Source organism: Oryctolagus cuniculus, chromosome 3, assembly GCF_051225735.1.
Source record: "Oryctolagus cuniculus isolate XC-2025 breed Fujian yellow rabbit chromosome 3, ASM5122573v1, whole genome shotgun sequence".
NCBI lineage: Eukaryota > Metazoa > Chordata > Mammalia > Lagomorpha > Leporidae > Oryctolagus > Oryctolagus cuniculus.
In genome coordinates, this window is record NC_142869.1 from 132446630 (window position 1) to 132469364 (window position 22735).

The following is a 22735-nucleotide window of genomic DNA, read 5'->3' on the forward strand; positions in this document are numbered from 1 at the left end:
CTACTAAGAGAATGTAATTTTGTTTGATTTTATAAGGTATACAAGTTATCCCCTATTTTGATGTCAGTTTTTCAATAAAGTTTTGATTGTGAAAAAAAAATAGAGTTTAGGATGGGGAAATATCATATGCTCTTAATATTTTATATTGGAAATACACGAAATTTGCTCCCTTTATATAAATAAAAAATAATAAATGGAAAATGAAAAAACAAGAGTTTATAACCATTTTACATTTGCAGTATTGAACACTGTGTTTCTTCAAAGAGTGTAAGTTAAAAATAATAGTCCACTGATTTCCTTTAGACACAAGTGGGTTTAGAAGAGGGATCCTCCAAAAGTTCTTGGAAATATATATTATGAAAAAGCTTTGAATGGATTTCAAACTCTTTGCATCCAACTGAATTTATGTTTTAATTTAATTCTCCACGAACTTTGTGAAGTCTCCTCCTGAGTAACAATGTGTAAAACAAAAAAATTCACCTTTGGGATAATTTACATTTTAGTGACAGAGAAATTTGAGTATTTGTAACTTAATCTCTTTTAAAATTCCCCAATAATGAAATTTAAATATTTCTTCTATAAGCATATTATTTTTAAAAATCAAACAACTAGCTGTTTGCTATAAATCAGAACTCTCAAACATAAAATGCTGTTTTGAGGAGATATGCTTCCTTTCCACTCATGCCATAATAGTTTCTTTTGATGTAACTAAAGGCCCTTAAGTTTTTTTACAGAAAAACCACAGGTCTTTTCATTTCCATTTAACTTAGAAAAACCAAAAAATATTACTTTGAAGCTTGATATTCATCCATCATCCATCCATCTATCCAAAATATGTATTTTTTGCTATGTTTGCTACTGTTTACCTGGCAGTTTGCCAGGTCCTGAAATGCTAAGAATGACAATTGATTCCTAAATTAACTCACAGTTCAGGAGAGACACATAATAAGGGACTGAGGAGTTCATATTAGATTAGAAGAAAGTAGCATAGGGATAGATGATTTCTATGGTAAAACCTTAGAGTAGAAGAAATAATGACCTTTTTGTTTATTAGTGAAGAAGAGCTTAGTTGTAGAGAGTAGGTAGAACATCTTGCAAGCATATGCTGTCTTGTAGAGAGTTTTGTGGACCTTGCTAAAGCTGAGTAATCTCAAATTAGAGGGTGACAAAAGATAACTTTGGATGACAGTAGCTTTTGTTGTTGTTGTTATTATTATTATTACTATTACAAGGGCAAGTAAATTAAGGTTTAGTTTTCCAAAATATTTTCAACTGAGCAACTTTCCAATATGAGAAAGAAACAGCACATTAAAATGTGATGTGTGTAGTAACAGAGCTATGTGCAGGATGCAGTGGCAGGCAAGGTTGTACAAAAAAAAAGACCATGTGGGGGCAGTGCTGTGGCACAGCCTGCAGCGCCAGCATTCCATATGAGCATCGGTTCGAGACCCAGCTGCTTCACTTCTGATCCAGCTCTCTACTGTGGCCTGGGAAAACAGTAGAAGATGGCCCAAGTGGTCATTTGGGGAGTGAACAGTGGAAGGGAAGACCTCTCTCTCTCTCTCCCTCTGGCTCTACCTCTCTCTGTAACTCTGTCTTTGAAATCAATAAAATAATTCTTAAAAAAAAAAAAAAGACCATGTGGTTGTAACATTAAGGAACTCAAGGGAGAGTGAAAGTAGCATTTAGAAACTTTAAATTAATTACTTATAATTAATTTTTATGGTAGTTCTCCCCCGCATCAGTGGTTTTTTCTTTCCATGGTTTCAGTTAACCGCAGTCAACAATGGAACAAAAATAATGTAAAATGTCTGAAATAAACAATTGGTAAGTTACCCATTGTGTGCTATTCTGAGTAGTGAGATGAACTTTCACCCCTTCTTTCTCTGTCCCTTTGCATTCATTGTTACCACTTTGGATTCACCATGTCCCATTAGTCCCATAGTAGTTGTCTATCAGATTGATTGTAGGAGTATACTGTTCCATACTGCTTATTTTTACTTAATAATGACCAAAATGCACAATGGAACTGATGCTGACAATTTTATTTTAGCATATTGTAATTGTTCTATTTTTGTTAGTTATTGCTGTTCATTCCTTACTGTGTCTAATGTATAAATTAAACTTTTTCATTATGTGTATGTATATTGGGAAAACTAGTAATATATGGTGTTTGGTACTCTGCAGTTTTAGGCATTTACTAAAGGTCTTAGAATGTATTCCTCATGGATAATAGGGAACTGTGGAAATTAATAATAATCATAATTGCAGATTAGGACTTTTTTTTTTTTTTACAGGCAGAGTGGACAGTGAGAGAGAGAGAGAGAGAGAAAGGTCTTCCTTTTGCCCTTGGTTCACCCTCCAATGGCCGCTGCACCCCTGCGGCCGGCGCACCGCGCCTATCTGAAGGCAGGAGCCAGGAGCCAGGAGCCAGGTGCTTCTCCTGGTCTCCCATGGGGTGCAGGGCCCAAGCACTTGGGCCATCCTCCACTGCACTCCCTGGCCACAGCAGAGAGCTTGCCTGGAAAAGGGCAACCAGGACAGAATCCGATGCCCCAACCGGGGCTAGAACCCGGTGTGCCAGCGCTGCAAGGCAGAGGATTAGCCTTTTGAGCCGCGGCGCAGAGGATTAGCCTTTTGAGCCGCGGCGCTGGCCACATTAGGACTTTAAACATATAGGAAAAACAAGGGATTGGTGGTGAATACTGTAAACCACCGTGTAAACATAAGCTGGCTTCCATACCTCCACTACTCTCTTCCTTTTAAGACTGTTTTCAAGCAGATCTCTGACACATGATACTATTTGATATGTAAATATTTCCATCAACACCATAAATGGTGAGGTCACTAAAACAAAGCCATCACACCATCGTCACATTAACACATTGGCACTGTGTTGTGTTCCCATTTTCCTGATTGCCTCATAATGTTGTATTTGTTTTTTAAAATTGGTTGGTTTTTCGGATTTTGCCTCTCTTCGAGCCCCTTTCCATGCTGCTCTGGCTAGAAGTCTTTAACTCTAATAAATCTTAAGTCTCAAAAAAATTGGTTGGTTCAAATTAGGGCCCCAAAGAAGGTCTATTTTGGTTGTGCCGTTTAAATAGTTTTTTAAATCCATAGGTCCTTTTCTGTCTCTATCTTTCTCTCTCCCTCCCTCTCATTACTCTTTATTTGTTGAAGAAGCCAGGTTAGTTGTACCACAGAGCACTTCTCCCATGTTGGATTTTGCTGATTAAATCCGTGTATTGTCAATGAACCTATTTCCACGTGCCCTATATTTCCTGTAAACTGAGTGCTAAATCTTTCTAGACATTTTAGAGTTCTGAGAAAAAGAAAAAAGAATGAAAAGTAAACTGGATTATCCCAAATGGGTATCAACAGAACTGACACTTTCCCTTTCTCAATTAATATTTAAATTCAACAAATGCTGATTGAACCTTCTGTATGCTCAGATACTCTGGCAGGTGGCCTACGTGTTATACAGATCAATGAGATTCAAGTTCTATTTCAAGGGCTTAATAGTTCCCTGAAGTACAGGAGCCACTCTGCCCAGCTTGCTCGAGAATCCCTGGGACAATTTTCTCTATAACACTCTGACCCTAACACAGGCAGAGAAAGCACCTCTCTGGTGGGAAACAGCTTTTCCTAAGGAGCAAAAGCCATCAATACTTACAGTCTCTCCAGGCATCCGGAATGGACTGTGGCTAATGAAATGGCACAGTTGGTCAAATGCAAGCCATGCAGAAGAGCAGGTAACCTGAAGTAATGTGCTGGGAGACCAAAGAGAAAAGCAGCCTCCAGAAAGATGAGCAGAATGATTTAAAGGACTACATTTATTTGAGAAAAAAGAGTGGCAATACGGCTTAGGTTTTCTGCCATACAACATGTACATATGTATGTCTGCAGACACACACACGTGTATTTATGTAAGCATTGTTTTTATTTAAGAATGCAAATTTATGAATCTTAGGAATGCTTGGTGGGAAAACAAAGCAAGGAATATAGCCAAATCTTGCTTCTCTTCAGTTGGCACTGTTTCATGTCTGAAATGCAAAGCCAGTTCCATGGCAGAGCCAATTAAAGCCCAGGTCTGTCAAGCTCAGTCCCAAGGACTCTGTTGGAGGTTCAGTCCAAGTTCGTTCTGTCAAGACAAGTAATCTGTTACAGGACCTTACAGGTCTTAGCAGATAATGTGTTCTTTGATGCCAGGAGGTTCATTTGCCTGTGGTGGGAAGGGAGTATCCCCTGAGGGAGGCAGGAGGAGGGCCCCTGTGACTGACTGCGTCGGGGTCAGAATACACCACATGTATGTCTTGTTGATGACTGGGAAATATGGAACTGTTGGACATATGATGAGAGGGCTTATTTACACAATCAAAAGCTAGATCATGTGTCTCCAGTGGATTATGTCAAATTGAAACCCATCATGAAACCTGCAAAGAGATCATTGTGTTCTGTTTGGTTTTCTTGACACAGGTGAGATTTTAAGTTTTCTTGGGAGTCACCACATGATAAGGGCATTTGTAACAAAGTTAGATAATACCAAGGAGTATCGACAATAAAATAAAAATAGAAAATTAGGTGAAGTTCTGCTAGGGTTTGGTTTTCTGACATAATCGAAATACACTGGTGAACTGCCAAGTTATTACGTAATAGGAGATGGAATAGCTAGAAGTTGTGCTCTGGATGGTTTTAATAGAAAAGTGACTAGTTGTATGTGTCATGTCTTTCCCAAAGGTAATTTTGAACATAAAGTGATGTCCTGTTCTTCAGAGGACTGAAATATCTATTTAACCTTTTTGTCTTAATAATTTTACAGTAATTATTTCAAATCACACATATATTTATTAATTTAAATAACTGAATATTGTTATTTCCTGTTTTTTTATTTATGAAAAAAGTTTTAATTTCTGCATGCATCTTCATCAGTTTTTTTTTATACTAAGGCCGTTCTTTGGATCATTGAGCAGTATCTCAGAGCACAGTTTTTCCTGCGAAGCTGATTTCCTATATGATGTTATAAGCTGGAAGCTATATGCCAAGCTTTAAGAATTTATTTATAAAACATTAGGAATTGTTTTTGGTTCTGTTTCTATCATCCTCCTTATAGTATATGTTTGTGATGTCTTCAACATAACTACTTATTATATTGCTTATAGTGTGCTCTTTAAATATTTTTATAACAGAAACAGCATAGCATGTGGTAAAAAGCCTGGACTCTGGAGCCAGTCTGTCTGGATTCAGATTTCAATTCCATTAGTCTCTACAGTGGTGACCTTGACCTAGATATTTCTTTTAGTTTTTCTTCTACTGTTAATAATAGTACTAGTCTCATAGGATAGCTTTGAGAAGTCAGTGACTTATCCCACATGAAGCACTTAGAAGTTATGGAAGCGTTTGCGAAATAAGTGTAGCATTTGATAATAAATAAGCTAACATAAGCATTTGGTAATAGATAGCACTTTAAACACACATACACACAAATACATAAATATATGCGCATAGAACATTTACTACTTGCAACTGTGAGATCATGCTCCCACAGGTGTTTTCTAGAGTGATAAACATGGAAGCAAATAAATCTTAAAGTCACATCTGTGAAACTCAAAATGTAGACATTATTGAAATTTTTTTCTGGTTAATGTGTCTTCTTTAAATAATATGTTTGCCCAATAAAAACTATCTTCTATTGAAATGTTTTTTAAAATAACTTTATAGAGGTATAATTCATATATGATAAATTTGCCCATTTTTAAAGGATATAATTCAATGTATTTTACTATTTACAGAGTTGTATAGTTAATACCACTGTGAAATTTCTGAATATTTTTATTACTCCAAAAAGAAACCCCATACCATTTAGCAAACGTTCACCATTCTATCTTCTCCCTTAACCTTTGCAAGCACTGATCTACTTTTGCTTTTTGTTTGTACGGGTTTGCCTAATTTTTTCACTTCTTAAATAGAATGATACAATGTTTAGCATAATTATGACTTAATTCTTTGACTTTGCATAATGTTCTCAAGATTCCTCAATGTTGTAGCATGTGTCAGAACCTCATTTCTTTTTATTGCCAAATAGAGTTCTATTTTATGCACCATATTTTACCTATCCATGCTTCAGTTGATGAAACTTGGGTTGTATCTACTTCTTCCCCCTGTCAGGACAAATGCTGCTATGAGAACATTTCTGTAGAGGAGACATAGGTTTTCAGTTCTCTTGGGTAAATACCCAAAAGTGGAATTGCTGGTCATATAGTAACCCTGTGCCTAACATTTTCAAGGACTGCCGGCCTGCTTCCCAAAGTGGCCATGTAAAAACTTAGAAACCTCATGGTTGTTAGCAAGTATCAATTATCAATAATACTGCTGCTTCACAGGTTGTTGCAAGCCTTTGACTGATTTGTAGAATTCTGAAAGGGTTTGTCTGACAGTTGTTTGTATTTTGGTTGCTCCTTAGAGAAGTAGGCTTCTTGGAGATTCAAAGGTTACCATTCCAGAAGAGGTCTTCCCCTCACCTCAACTGCTGAAATCAGGCAGTCCACCAGGGTCGGGCCACTGATGTGATTGTACTTCCTTAGGAATGAAACAGAGCTAAAACTGAGGCATCTGAAACTCTGTGATGGGAGAGAGAAGGGGGGCAAAAGGAGCTGTGCCCCAGGAAGCAAGTGTTGAAGGACCCACAGCAGGGCAGATCCCTTTGCCTGTGGACACTCTGAGATGGGACCAGCATTTTCTCGGAATTTTTCTTGTTCATGTTTACATGATGGTTCCAGTGTATAAGCCTCTTCTCTCGGCAGGTGTCTTTCAGTCAGTGTTGTCATTTAGGAGAGAAGCCACTGGGAAAGATGAACAAATGCAGAAGAGTCCCACACAAGACCCCTATTTTAATTAGACCACTTTCTGATTGATTTATTTAAAGCTATCAATCAACCCAAAGAATTTGAGGAAAGTCCAAAACCATGAATGTGTAGGAGCAAATTTGAAACAACAGCAACAATTAAAAAAAAAATAACCTGGGAGGAAACAGAACTTCTTTAGGGAAGAATATTAGAAAATTTAATAATATCTTGCAAATGGTTTGAGAGGACACTGTGTCTCTAAAATGAGACTAACATCTATGAGAAGGGAAAAGACATAACAAATCACATTCCAAATGAAATTTGAGAAAGTAAAAAAAGCATATAAGTAGAAGAATAATAGAATGAAGTCAGCTGAAGAGCAAATTAATTGTTATGAAAATGAAGTCTAGAAATGTAGGGCACAGAAACATGGAACAAATGAAAGAAAAGTAGGATATGGAAGATAAATTTAGTAGTGACCGTATCTGGGGCAGGTGCTGTGGCACAGCTTGGTTATATCTCTGATTGGAACACAGGCAACAATATTGGAGTTCAGGTTCCAGTCCTCCTGGTTACTCCACTTCCTATCCAGCTTCCTGCCAGTGCTTCTAGGAAGACACCAGAAGATGGGCCCAAGTACTTACATTTCTGCTACCCGTGTTGGAGACCCAGTGTTCCTGGCTCCTGGCTTCAGCCTGTCCTAGCCTCAGCTATTGAGATCATTAGGGAGTAAATTGGCAGCTGGAAGATCTGTTTCTATCACTGTCATCTCTATCTCCATCACAGTCTTCATCTCTATCTTGTCCTCATTGCCTGTCACTCTTATTTCAAGTAAATTAATTTTTTAAAAAATATTACCACTGGTACACAGCTAAAGTGTCTGCCTTTTGGACAAAGCTTATCTCAATAGTAAATAGAACAGTATTGGTTTGTCTCCTCCAAACTTTTCTTTCTTAATTTTCTTCATCTGTTTACTCAATAGATATTTGCTAAGGTCTGTTTAAGTTCTTGTTGTTATATTAAGTCCAGGACAAAGAGCAGACTTGATTCTTGCCCTCTTGGAATTTACAATGTAGATGGCAATGTGGAAGGAAGGGGCCTTTGCCTTCCCCGTTATATTTCATCGTGACCTCCACTGGGCTACAGGAAATGCATTTGTAACATGTTTACCTGTTCTAAGCTAAACAAACAAACAACATGGAAACTGGCTTACTGGGGCCCTATTGGCAGTTTCTCTGCTTTCTGTAAATTGCTAGTTTTTCTTGGACTGGAGAGAATACAAAATAATGCAATCTTGATACAGGCAAATGAAAGGAAATAAAATTTTTGAAAAAGTAAAAAGAAATAATATTTAGCTATTTTTAAGGCTAGCAGGAAATCAGGGGAACAAAATTTCCTTCCTTCCTTCCTTGTTTCCACCCTCTTCCCCTCCCCTTCCTCTCCTCTCCCCTCCCCTTCCCTCTACTCCCTTCTTCGTGTTATAACAAGATGAACACAGAGCCACCTATTTTGAATTAGAAGTTTTGAATTAATATTTTCAGTTGCCTGGGAGATACTTTAAGACTATACTCATCTGTGGGATATCACATTATAACCTCCTTCACTTCCTTTTTCTACTCCTTATTTCTTCTTATGTTTTGATTTCTTTTTTATGTTGTTTATGCTTAATCATTTTCATTAGCATCCTTTTCATCTCTCCTAAGTTGGGGTATCCATGTTCTAGCTTCCATCCTTTTCAGTAACTACTCTGATTGGACTTTGAATGATGAATGTAGTCAGCATATCCCAAGAACAGCTGCTTTTTAGCATTTGCAAAATTAACAGCACATTCTCTAAAACTACTCTATGGAATAAACTTTATATTTATTAATTTGTTTTTAATTGCCCTTGAATTTTACACATTGTTTCTCTCACTCTGCCAGGTTTTGTTTTGCAGAATTATGTTTCTTGATAAGAAGTGTATCATGATTCTAATAATCTCTTAATATTGCTTAAATATTTGTGATGAGCAGACTCAATGTTCACTCCGTTGTCCAATTGGCACCCTGGGAGTGAGTGGGAGAGTTCACCTAATGATTCATCTTTGAGAAATCCCATTTGTACAGCATTTTCTTTTTAAAGCATTTTTATTTTCAGTGTATTTGCAAGACGGAGAGAGAAGACAGATCAGAGCGAAGACAGGCAAACAGATCTTCTACCTCCTGGTTCATTCCCTAAATGCCTTCAATAGGCAGGGCTGGGTCATGCCAAAGCTAGGTGGGTCTCCCTTGTGGGTGTCAGGAACCAAGTACTTGAACCATTACCTGCTGCCTGGTAATTAGCAGGAAGCTGGAATCCAGAGTTGAGCCAAGACCCAAACCAGGCACTCTGACATGGGAAGTGGGCATCTCAGGCAGTGTCCTAACTGCAATGCCAAATGCCTGCCCTATGTGGCATTTTCTTACTTGGTTATTACAGGTTTTATTCCAGCTGTTTTGTATATCCATTCTGGGTGATTTCTTTATTGTTAACACTTACAATGGGTATTTGCCACCTATGATTTATTCTTAATTAGAATCTATCATCCAAAAAAAGTCCAGACTACCTCAATTCAGTGTACCATTTTGTGTTGCTCAAGAAGTATTTTTAGTCTGTTTTTCATTTCCTTACTTTTAATGAGATGTAAGCAATCAATATGTATTATTAAAATTTAATTATTTCAAAGAAGTGAATATTCTCAATTTAATCCCAGTACATTAAAATAAATTCCAGTAGGGGATAGCTGTAGGTGATTCCACGGCTTAACTGTCATTTTCATGAAAATAGCCCTCAAAGGGATGCTTTCAGCCCAAACATCTCCTTTGAGCTGACATCTCCTTTTGGATGTTAAAGGCACTCCAAATGCATGCCTGTGGAAAGCTGATTTTCAGCCCAATCTATTCCTTTTCCAGTATTTTCACATTGTGAATGATTCTGCTGTCCATCCAGGTAAAATGAAAAGATGTAGCTTTCATTTTTGAGAAAGTCTCTCTCTGACCTCTGTTATCCTTTAGAACTAATTGTTGATTTTGCCATCCAGAGCTAATCATTCTTAACCTCTTGCTGTTTCTACTGCTATGCAGAGCTATCCCCACCAAAGCAATGGCCTTCTGTTTGCTCTCGTATCATTCACTCTCCTGCCAATCAGTTCTTCTACAGCCAGTGATTTTTTTTAAAGATTTACTTATTTATTTTGAATACCAGAATTACACAGAGAGAGGAAGACACACACACAGAGGGAGATCTTTCATCCACTGGCTCTCTCCCCAGATGGCAGCAATGGCCAGTGCTAGGCCAGGCCGAAGCCAAGAGCCAGGAACTCCATCTGGGTATCCCATGTAGGTGGCACAGGCCCAAACACATAGGCCATCTTCCACTGCTTTTCTCACGCCATTAGCGAGGAGCTGAATTGGAAGTGGAGCAGCCATAACACAAATCCACTACCCACAATGCCAGCTGCAGAATCAGTGATTTAAAATAACATTGTTCTCCACTAAATAGATGATAAATATACAAAGATGAAATGCAGAAGGCACAACAGGCTGAACAGTGAAAAGTCTGTCTCCTTCCTGTTCCTGTTCCTGTTCCTCCAGCCCCTGAGTCCCTCCCATCAGGGGCACCTGATCCTGTTCTTTGTACATATGTGCCTGTCAGCAAAATCGCTTCTCCTCAGAGGAAGAGCTTACATTGGCCTTTTTGTTCTCACTTGATACACGTGCTTGAGTGTTACTTCTAAGTCGTAACTCAGCGTTTTCTCTAGTTCTTCCTCCTCCAGTCTCCCTGTGTCTAAATCCCTTTGCTTTAGTGTTGAGCCTGTCTTACATGTTCCAGACTCTGTGCACATGTCTTCTCTGAAGATTCCTCTTCTTTCTCTCAGCTTGAAGATTCAGTGTAAGCATCAGCTTCTCGGAGCAGTTCTCACTGAACCCAGGGTCCAAGTAAGCCCCCATTTCTTTGGTCACAGTTTGTGTATTTGGGGATTGGTGCCTGTTTTTTTCCTTTATGGCAAGCTTCAGTACCAGAGTCTATGTTTAACTCATCATTGTATGCCCAGTAGTCACACAGCAATAGTCAAGATATATTCATTGAATGACTGCGTGTGAGGCTCAGTTTGCTTGGGGGAGCAACTCTCTCAAAGTAACCTGTTCTTTCTCTTGTCTGCTATTTCTTGATACAGCAAGTCCTAGGAACTTCTACCCTGTGGACATTTAATATATTTTACCACAGCAACCCTCCAGTAAGGAGCATTAAGAATTTTGGGAGAGCAAGAAGGGGAAAAAGAAGTGAAAACTAGGAGAACATACGGGAAAAGATGTGTCTGGGATTCCTTGGGGTCAGCAGGTTGTAGCTGAGCTACTCTGTCAACATTAGATTAACTTCTCAGTGGGGTTGTAAACTCTCCCTTAACACACTCTAAATTTTTTCAATTCCCAGCTCATAGTTGAGTATTTCAAGAAATTTGTGGAAAATAGAAGTAAAAGATCATTTTGGTGCACAAAAATAGTTTAATTGAGGGGCCGGGTAAAGCCACTGCTTGCTACAGTAACATCCCATATGGGTGCCTGTTTAAGTCTTGGCTGCTTCACTTCCGATCCAACTCTGCTGATGGTCTAGAAAAACAATGGAAGATGGCCCAAGTGCTTGGGCCCCTGCTACCCATGTAGGGGAATCGAGAGAAGCTCCTGGCTCCTGGCTGTGGCCTGGCCCAGTGCTGGCTGTTGGTGTCATGTGGGGATGGAAGAACCTTCTCTGTCTCTCCATCTCTCTCTCTCTAATTCTGACAGAGAAAGAGAGATCTTTTATCTGGTAGTTTAATCCTCATATGGCCACAATAGCCAGGGATCTGCCTGGCTGTAGCCAGGAGCCAGGAACCAGGAGCCAGGAGCGAGGAGCTTCATCTGATCTCTTAACCGTCTTCCAGTGATTTTCCCAGGCACATTAGAAGGGAGCTGGATCAGAAGTGGAGCAGCCGGGACTCAAACTGATGCCCATATGAGATGACAGTGTTGCGGGAGGCAGCTTAACTGTTGTGCCTCAACATCAGCCCCAATTGTTGATCTTCTGTAGAGAACATCTTCTCAGTACTATTTGGATAACTCAGGTAGTCACTGATAGATTCCTGAAATTATTTTTTGTATATTTATTTGTAAGGTGAAGAGAAAGAGAGAAGGGGGCGGGGTATCTATCATCTGCAGACTCACTCCCCAATTAGCTTGTATTGCTGAGATTAGGCCTGGAAGCCAGGAGCCAGGAACACCATCCTGGTTTCACACATGGGTGGCAGAGGCCCAAGGACTTGGGCCATCTTCTGCTGCCTTCCCAGGCACATTAGCGGGAAGCTAGATTAGAAGCAGAGAATCTGGAACTCAAACCTGCTCTCTGATATAGGATGCCAGCATTGCAAGCAGGAGCTTTAACTGCTTCACCAGAACCTCGGCCCTCTGTTTCTAAATTTCTGACTCAAGAGTCAGTGCTGTATGCCTGGTGTCCTAGTGTCATGGATGTTGACTCCTGTTTAGCCTGGATATGGGAATTGACAGCAGGATTCCTCAAAAATGTATCAGGAAAGTGAATTCATTCGTAGTGGCTCTCCAGTATTGCAATTAGATGATCTGTCCCCTCTTTTGAAATCCATGCTTTTGCTTGCTTCTCACTTGTAAAATCAAATAGCAGTTGCCAATGATGGATGTCTGTACTGTTTTAAAGACATACTGTTTTTTTAGCTATTATATTTACAAACATTTCTTTTTCAACCTCAAAACAAATACACAAATGTAATACTGATTTGCAACCACACAACTGGTAGAAAATATGCTGTTTTGGCTACTGAGTAAAAGTAAATATGTGCATCTCCTAAACTAAAAAAAAAAAGTCGCAATCAGATAGGATGGTTTATGGTCACCAGCTTTATGTCCGTAACAGCAGAGATACCACAATCTAAAAATAAAATCAGAGTGATGAATTTCAATGACAACAATAAAAGTTTTGGGGCTGGGAGAGTTGTTCGTTTAATTGGGGGCACCACCTTCTCCTGTCCTCAGGTATACGATATTGTTCCATTTTAAGCTATTGAGGGAGAAGGGCTTTATGTGTTAAATTGTAAGCTAATAAGTGCTCTTTTTCTCATTAACACACACGACCTCTATGATTTATGTTCTCATGCACCCTGGCCCAGTTTCTCACTCTCCGTTAATGATGTTGAGAACTTCTGTTTAACATGAATTATTTTCTAACTGAATCTCTGTAAATTCACAATAGATGTTAATTGTAATGTTCTACTCTTCCTGTTCAGGAAAGAAAAATATAAAAGTGAACCCTGCTTGTTGTAGTTTTTTGGATTTCCTTAACATATGTACAGAAATGACTCAATTTATGGGAATTGTGCAGGCAGCTTTGCCATGCTTCTGATAGTAGAGATAATACATGAGTTTCTTATTGCAAATAATAAGCTATTTGCTGTTCAAATAACAATTAGTGGAGCTGGAATGAGAAAGGCAGATGAAGGATAACTGATAATTAGGAAAGGCTTGTCCTATTTTATGTTCCTCTTAATTTTTGGTGAATAAAATATTCTCATATTATTTTTCCTTCCTTGACACAGATGATTATGGAATTTGGATCTAACTCCAAATCGATAATATCTGCAGGAAAGTCCTAGAAAATGATAATAAATGCATTCTAAAATTTGCATAATTAGCTAATAGATTGAGTTAATAGTTTTTAAAGTTGGGGAAGAAAAGAATTTAGAGGAAAGAGTCTAGAAAAATATGCACGTCAGGACAAACTAATAAGTCTTTTAAGAAAATCAGTAGCCACGACTGGATTTTCTGATGACTGCAGTCTCTACAGGATGTTGGTCATAGTTCTCAGTTCGACCAATCAAGAGGTGAAAATTGGTGTTGGTGTGTTGTGGCATGGTGTGTTGGACCACCTGCGCCACTGGTGTCCCATATGGACACTGGTTCAAATCCTGGCGCATCATCTCTCATCCAACTCTTGCCAATTCTCCTGGGAAAACAGCTGAAGATTAAAAATAGAAAAAAATGATGTGAAAATTTTGGCAACAGACGAAATCATTCCAGAGAATTCTGGAGTATTACACCAAAACATATTAAGGCTGTTGCCAAATTCAGTCCCATAATAGTATAGTAGATGAAGCTAAACACCTGCAAGAGGCAGTGATTTGCCATGTGTGTTTTGCCAGTTTACTTAAAGAGCTAGACTGAATTCCAGTTTCCTTTTCTTTTTACCTTTGGTGAACTCACTTTATTCCTCCCAAGAATACGTTTTTTCTTAAGTAAGGTACAGGAGAAAGCAATGGAGTGCACCAGGGAATGGTTGGTGAATGCTATAGAATAAAAAATTTGGTCTTTGTTGGATTTCTGGCATGGGTTGAAGTATCTTCGCTACTCATGAGCCCCCTTAGTTTACAGCTGAGGTTATACTAATAAGGCAACTCATCATGGCCTCTAGACAGCAATAGGATGTGGTCTGGTCATGTGATTAGGCAGTTAGCGCTTTGAACCACATGGTATCAACCCAACCTCCCAACCTCTAAGTCTAGATAGGGGCTGGAGATTGATCCTGTGACCAAAGTTCCAGTAAAAACTCTAGACACTAGAGCTCAGTGGAGCTTCCTTTTTCTTTTCTTTTCTTATTTTTTTAAAAGATTTATTTATTTATTTATTTATTTGAGAGAGAAAGAAAGAGAGATATCTTCCATCCACAGTTCAGTTCCCAAATGACCACAATGGCTAGGGCTAGGGCTAGGAGCCTGGAATTCCATCCAGTTCTCCCATATGGGTACAGGAGTCCAAGTACTTGGACCATCTGCTGCTTTCCCAGGTGCATTAGCAGGGAGCTGGATTAGAAGACTTGTACTGGCACTCATATGGGATGCTAGCATTGCAGGCAGCGGCATAACCTGCTGTACCACAATGCCAAACCCTCAGTGGGGCTTCCTGGCTGGGAATACTTCTGTGTGCTGGGAGGGGCCATACTTTGACTTACAGGTAAAAGACACATAAGATCAGTGATTCAGATTTTCCCAGACCTCATCCAATGTGTTTCTTTATTTGGATAATATGGTTTATATTCTTTGTGGTAATACTGTAATCATACACATAGCATTTTTTTCCTGATTTCTGAATATTATTCCAGTGTGATATCAAACTTGCAGGCAGTCATTAGCCTCCACCATAGTTATAACCATCATTACAGATTTTACAGGTGGCTAGAGCAGTCTTTTTGAGGACTTATATAGGGCAGTCTGCACTAACTCTGTTCGTATCGGAAGTGAAATGTTTTACAGCATAACAGTTGGAGTTGGCATTGGAACATAGGTTTATAACAGCTCCCTTAAACTCCATGTGACCTATTTGTTGTAGGCTGATTTGGTACGGAGAACCTGATGTGAGTCAGGTTGGTTATGAACTGATGGTGGGCCATTGACTTGAAATGTCTGTTTCTCTCCTTATGGGTGGCATTTTGCTTTCTGTAGTAAGGAACGTGTATTGAAAAATGTCAACTGTAAAATTTAATATGTATACCAAGGACATTTTCTGTATTTGAGTGTGTCTCCTAGTTTCTACACATCTTATAACAAGGCTAAGTGACATATACTAGAGTCTTGAGCCTCAAGCTATACTACTTCTTTTTTTTTTTTTAAAGATTTTATTTATTTATTTGAGATATAGAGTTACCGTGAGAGGGAAAGACAGAAAGATCTTCCATCCACTGGTTCACTCCCCAAATGGCTGCAACTACTGGAGCTGAACCCATCCAAAGGCAGGAGCCAGAAGCCAGGAGCTTCTTCCAGGGGCCCAAGGACTTGGGCCATCTTCTACTGCTTTCCCAGCCCATAGCAGAGAGCTGGATCAGAAGTTGGTCAGCCTGGACTAGAACCAGTGCCCATATGGAATGCTGGCACCACAGGTGGAGGATTAATGCCACAGTGCTGGCCCCAAGTACTTCTTTTTTGTAAAATATTTATTTATTTGAAAGAGTTACAGAGAAGGAGAGGCAGAGGGAGAAGGAGAGAAAGGGGGGGCGGGATTTACATCCACTGGTTCATTCCTTGAATGGCCACAACAGCCCTGGACTGGGCCAGGCCGAAGCCAGAGATTCATCAGGTTTTCCACCTGGGTGCAGAGGCCCAAAGACTTGGGCCATCTTATTCTCCTTTCTCAGGTGTATTAGCAGGGAGCTGGATCAGAAGTTGAGCAGCTGGGGCTCAAACTGGCACCCATATGAGATGCTGACACTGCAAGCCACACTGTTACACCACAGTGCCAGCCCCTCAAACTGTACTTCTCAAGCCAAAGTCATTGGTATCAATGAGGGACTTGTTAGAAATGAGGACATAACCATAATCTGTGGTTTAATAAGCTCCCCAGGTGAGATGTGCATATTAAAGTTTGAGAAATTTTATTCTGAAATGTGGCAATAATTAGATTTATATTAAATCTAAACTTTAACTTGAAGAAACTGAAGATGAACATTCTGGCTTAGTTTTTGATCTGTTAATTTTGTTCAACAATCACAATCTGTCTGTAATTGACAAGTTCTTCCACAACTACTCACTATGATGATACTCTGTTTCGTGAAATTTAGCATTTGTTAACATCTGTTAATGTTTCAATATTCCACAGAGGTATTAAATATTGATCTCTAAATCCTGGTTAGATATAGCTGATTGAACACATATGTTTATTTGTTCTCGTTGAAATGTCACTGAATTGCCAACAGGGAATGAAACAACCCCATAACTTAGAATAATAAAGAGAATGGGAAGTCTACTATAGTAGACGAGTTGGTTGCAAATTTACAGTTGTATAGAGAGTTTGGGAATGAATTGTTGTACGCAAGTAGAAAAAATAGCAATTGGAAAAAGGAAAAACAGTTTATCTGTAAGATACACAAAACTGATTGACTGGAAATGCAATCATAATATGCTGTGAAATGCAATCTTAGTACTATGTTACTCAGCTGTAATAATTCATAATAATTGTAAATGAATGTTAATTTAGCAAAAAGTTTTGTTAAAATTATATTTTGGGGATGGGAGTTTGATCTAGCAGTTAAGACACCAATTAAGACTTCTACATCCTGTAACAGAGAGCTTGGGTTTTATACTCTGTTCTGGCTTCTGATTTTAGCTTCCTGCTAGTGTAGAACCTGCAAGGCAGTACTGATAGCTTTAAAGTAGTTGGGCCTCTGCACCCATCTGGGAGCTTAGGCATCTCTGGCTGTTGCAGGCACTTGGGAAATAAAACAGTGGCCGGGAGTGCCCTCTATTTTTGTCTGTCTGTCTGTCTCTCTCTCTCTCGCTCGCTCTCTCTCTCAAATAAAGGAACAGATTGGGAAGGAACATGTGGAAGAGTTCTTCAAAATATTATTTCTGAGCAAACAAAATATATCTCAGACTTTAAAATTCAGTACTAGTAAGATAGATATAGAGTGTGTTGCTAACATCAGAAAAACAAAATAACTGTGCTACCTTTCTATTTTGCTTTCCCTATCCCCAGCCCTGCACATAATGATACATGGGGCAGCGCTGGTTACCCTTTGAAGATCTGATGGTCCTAATTCTACCACCTGCTGTGTCTTTATAAACTTAAAAAGGCACACACTGCCACAATTCTCTTACTATTTTGTCATCCTAGTTCTCTACTATGCCTCATAGATGTTTTCTTCTGACTTATGAAGAGTAGGCAAAAAGAAACTATTTCCAGCAGCTCCTTCAAAGGGATTCATTTTTAATTTGTGTTGTCACTCAGCCATTTGCCCAAGTGGCTTCAGAATTACTTGTTCAGGGAGAGAAAAGACAATTTTTCTTTTCAAGCGGCCCAATAGCCTTAATCACTTGGAGAACAGCATGGAGTTATCATTAGTGCAAATGAGGACCAATAGTTCCTTTTGTTTAGGCAGATGGAAATGTTTTTAATTTTTACACCCTGTGACATTTGTGAGATGTTCAGATATTTCCAAAATTGCAAAAGCCATCTGGTCAAAATGCCTTGGCCCTGTTAACTTATATAACCCTGCCCAATTATATGTCTTAGCTTTCTCATAATTTGTGTTCCAAATTTTTATTACGTTTGTTCAATAGCAAATATAATATTAAATTAAGTATGGTGTTTTGAAAGCCACTCAGATAGTACTTTGGATTTCATTAAGATTTCGGAATCTTGGAGATTGTGTAAGAGAAAATATCCACTCTTGAGTCACCTGGGTTCAGGAATACATAATTTTACTCAGAAGGTTCATGTTAGCTGGGTCATTGCTATCTGCCTTTGCCAACCAATTTTGTACAAGGCAGTAGAGTACAGGTGATAATAGACACAGGCCAACATTTAATGACAGCAAATAAGCCAATACTGGAAGCGAACAGAAAGCCTCTAAAATCCCCTGGAGTCTCAGTCTCTCTCCTTTTCTCTCTTGCCTCAAGTTTGTAATTTCTGTGGTTCTTTTTTCATTCGTTTTTGTCTTTTTTTGTCTCGCTGTTTTTTCTTTCTTTTCTCTGTTCCCTCCCACCCCCAAATCATATCCACTTGTGCTCAAGAAAATAACGTAAGTAGGAAATTGAATAGTGAGTGCCATAGTGGTTTGATACATGAGACAATGGAAGACTAAGAGATAACTGCAGAAAAACTTAAAGTTTCAGTTTTTGAAGTGTGATGCCAATGGCATAAGCGATTTTGTCAGAGGAAAAAAAAATCATCCTAGTTTTCCTTTTGCTAGGAAATTATAAGGTAAACCAAATTACCAGCAGGCAGAATACATCTTAATAGTTGTTCTTGGGGCCGGCGCCGTGGCTCACTTGGCTACTCCTCTGCCTTCGGCGCCAGAATCCCATATGAGTGCTGGGTTCTAGTCCTGGTTGCTCCTCTTCCAGTCCAGCTCTCTGCTGTGGCCCGGGAAGGCAGTGGAGGATGGCCCAAGTGCTTGGGCACCTGCACCCGCGTGGGAGACCAGGAGGAGGCACCTGGCTCCTGGCTTCGGATCGGCACTGCGTGCTGGCCATGGTGGCCATTTGGGAGGTGAACCAACGGAGGGACGACCTTTCTCTCTGTCTCTCCCTGTCACTTTCTACCTGTCAAATAAATAAATAAAAAATCTTTAAAAAAATAGTTGTTCTCTTTTCCTAGCTCAAAATAGGGTTTTTAATTCAGAGGAAAATGTCTTTTTTTCTACTTGAGGAAATGGAGATTTATTGTAGCTTCTATAAGGCGAATAGGTGCTCTCTTATATATCCTCTATTAAAAAAAGAGCAACTTTGTGGATGAAGGAGATGACTAGCTTGTGTATCAGGATTAGGTTAATTATGATCTGGAATTTTTCCTAAAAGAGATTTGGACACTATTTTATTGCTGTAGTCTTTCTTTTCTCTTTCCTCCCTCCTAGTTTTCCCACCACATCCAGTTCTCTCAATTTTTGTAGGGAAGAGACATGTCTGGTCTATCTTTGAATGGCCTAAAGCTTCTATATTTTAATGTTTTAGGTACATATTTATTGAATAAAGAAATGTCAGCCAAGTCCAGTCTCTAGCCATTGTTATGGTTTGATACTATAGAGTGCTTTAGGATTTTTTTTTTTTTTTTTGGTCTGGTAACACTGCCACTGAGATTCTGAGAAAAGTAAAATTATGTCTCATTTTAGACCTGCCATTAGCTCAGTTCCAATGTTTTTTTCCCCTCTTGCTGTATAATGTAAATAGGGCAAAGATCAAAAGATCCAGGCTTATTTCTTCTGTTGGTGACATACTGGATATGAAAGGAACAAACATTAACATGTTTGTTCATTTATTCTCACAATAACTAAATAGAATTTTAAATGAAGACATTGGAAGAGGCAATTTTTAAAATCACATAAACTAAAAATATCTAGTATCATATTTTCTGTTGTAGCTGTGCTCTTTGAATGTATCATAATTGTCCTTTCTAGAAAACAGATGTAGGCAATTCTCTTTTGCCTTAAGGGTTTTACAAGTAAGTTGTATTAGTTGAAGGTACACAAATGCCAAGCTATTTCAGGCAAATAGCCAAATAATTTCTGGGATTCTTAGTTGGCACATCAACTAACTATACTTTTAGGGTAATGATTTTGGCTGAATGTTTAAAATAGTAGAATTTTGTATATTGGTACACCTTATCTCTAGTCTTTCTCAAAAAGTTAAACTTTCACCTTTTCTTAAAAGAATATTTTGATGTTTTTCCAAATCACTTTGCAAGGTTTTGTCTATAAGTTATACCTAACAGAACAAATGTTGCCATTTGTTTGTGGATAGCTATTAAAATTTAAAATGGGCTAAGCAGTTATATAAGAAGCAATGAACTATATTGCGCATGTAATAAAATGTAGTCCCACACCTAAACTGGAAGGCACACTATTTCCTTCTTGCTTTGATCCCTGTGGCCCCAGGAGTTAATGGAGGGCATGAATTGTCATTGCTGGAGGGATGCCAAGTCACTGGACAAAGTGAGTGCTTTTGGTTGTTTTCTTTATGAGGCTGTCACCCTGGTTGTGCTAGTGCTGAAGAGACAAAAGCAGAAGAAAACCTTTGGCAAAAGGGCTGCGGCTTTCTTCCAGTAGAACAAAAGCATTATGACATTATCCATATTCACTATTTATGTTGAAAGTAATGAAAGGGAATACCCTTTTTGTATTTGAAAGTAGGTTTACACCAAAGTGTAGTGAAATCATCTGTGTTCCAACTGAATGAGATTTTTAAAGTGTAATTTCTTAACTCATTCATATTAAATTCTCACGAAAAGTCAACACTAATTTCTGGTCTTTTGTAAAGCTCTTGAAATAATACCAATTGGTTTTAAGAAACAGAACTGCTTCTGACTCTGCTCTTATCATTCAGAGCATTGAGGTGGTAATTTAACATTTTCACCCCTCAAATCAAATTATTTTTCATCCTATCATTTGCTCAGCTTCTTGGCTTATCCAGCTTGATTACATTTGCCTTTTCTTATTTTGAGTGATATGGTCTTAAAGTGTGAAATAGAAAAAAATTGATCTTCCCAAGTTTATCAAGTAATATGTCAGTGTTCTGTGTGAGTTGTGTTTTGCTTGATAGAAAATTGTGATTCTGGGGCCAGCGCTGTGGTGTAGCAAGTAAAGCCACTGCCCGTGGTTCCAACATCCCATATGGGTGCTGGTTCGAGTCCTGGCTGCTCTGCTTTCAATCCAGCCCCCTGCTAATGCACCTGGGAAAGCAGTAGAAAATGGCTCAAGTCCTAGAGCCCGTGCACCCACGTGGGAGACCTAGAAGAAGGCCCTGGCTCCTGGCTTCAGATTGGCCCATCTCTAGCTATTGCTGCCATTTAGGGGATGAACGAGTGGATGGAAGACCCCCCCCCCCCCACCGCCTTTCTGTAACTTAGCCTTTCAGATAAATAAGCAAATCTTTAAAAAAAGAAAATTGTGATTCTGGTTTAACATCTTTTTTTTTGTCATTATTAGGAATATGACTAAATACTAATTAAAAAATTCTTCAACTAGAAAAGACCATTTCAATAAGCCATCCGAGTGGTTCTTCCAGCATGCTTTTTAATACAAATTGAAAATAGAATGCACCCTTCTTGAAAATTATTTTTACTTCAGGTTTTTTATAGCATTGCAAATGCTAGGAAAAAACTGAGGTGGAGGAAGGTTACCATGGTTCTACCATATCTTGGTATCACTAGAAACTGGACTGACCAATGACACCTTTGTGGCGTTAGAAGTTGACAAGGCCTGCATATACTTTGTTGGCATCCTAGACTTATGCATTTCTAATCTACTTGTAATGGGTTGAATTGTGTCCCTTCAAAGGATGTACAGTAGTCCCTGCTTATCCACAATTGTGCTTTCTGTGACTTAAGTCATAAGTGGTCAACCACAGAATGAAAATATCAACTGGAAAAATTTCAGAAATAAATGTTATAAAGAATTCATTATAATATATTTTTTTATTACTTCTATTATCATTGATTATTATTGTTAGTCTCTTCAGGTGCCTAATTTATTCATTAAACTTATGGTAGGTATATGGAGATGGGAAAAACAGACATGGTATCTAGGGTTTAGTACTGCTTCTGCTTTGAGGAATCTCCTGAGTGTCTCAGAGTGTGTCCTCATAGATACTGCTCCTCTCTGTAAATGGAACACAAGAAGATATTATCAAAATAAAGCCTTACAGTCTACCCATGAAGATACTAGCTTAGAAATCTCTAAGGAATTTATCTGAAAACTCTTCTGATTTAATTATTTTAAGAGTTTTTTCCATCTTTTGAAGAGCTTTATGATGTATTTTAGAGATATTAATTAGAATCTTGTGGACCATTTTGTAATTTGTGGAAAGACGGTGAACTTTGAAGTTTCACAGATTTGAGTTTTAATCCCAACACAGATTTCTCTGGGGCAAGGTATTCAGCCTTTCTAAGCCCTCTAATGTATGTACTGTGCTCAGCTTCCTCTAGCCTTTCTATAGCCCCTGTCCCAAATGCTGTTGTCATCTTCTCCTCTCTTCCAATCTACCATATTTAAGCTTTGAGTTAATCACTATTAAAAAGAGGAAATAAATAGCAGTTCCTCAGTAATTGCTTGACTTTTGGTTTATTTCTGACCATAACTTTAATAAAAAATGCTCTTGTTTTCAAGTTGTAGGTCATGACTTATTGGTAGTTAATGAAATCAGTTACTGAGTCATTGTAGTTTAAAACAAAACAAACCCAAAAGAAATGAAAACTATAACAGAATAGAAAAATATCTAAATATCTTTTTAAGAGTAAAAATAAATATTTTATTTTTGTAATGCATGTATGTTGCAATATGCTGTATTTTTTATGTGGAATATAATTTTTAAAAGATTTAGAAGTGCTTAA

The 22735-nt window shown here is 38.5% G+C and overlaps 1 protein-coding gene across 6 annotated transcripts in view; it reads left to right on the top strand.

Moving 5' to 3' along the window:
* Positions 1-22735, top strand: part of IMMP2L (inner mitochondrial membrane peptidase subunit 2) — a 1052378-nt gene that overhangs the window by 470607 nt on the left and 559036 nt on the right. The window lies entirely within an intron of this gene.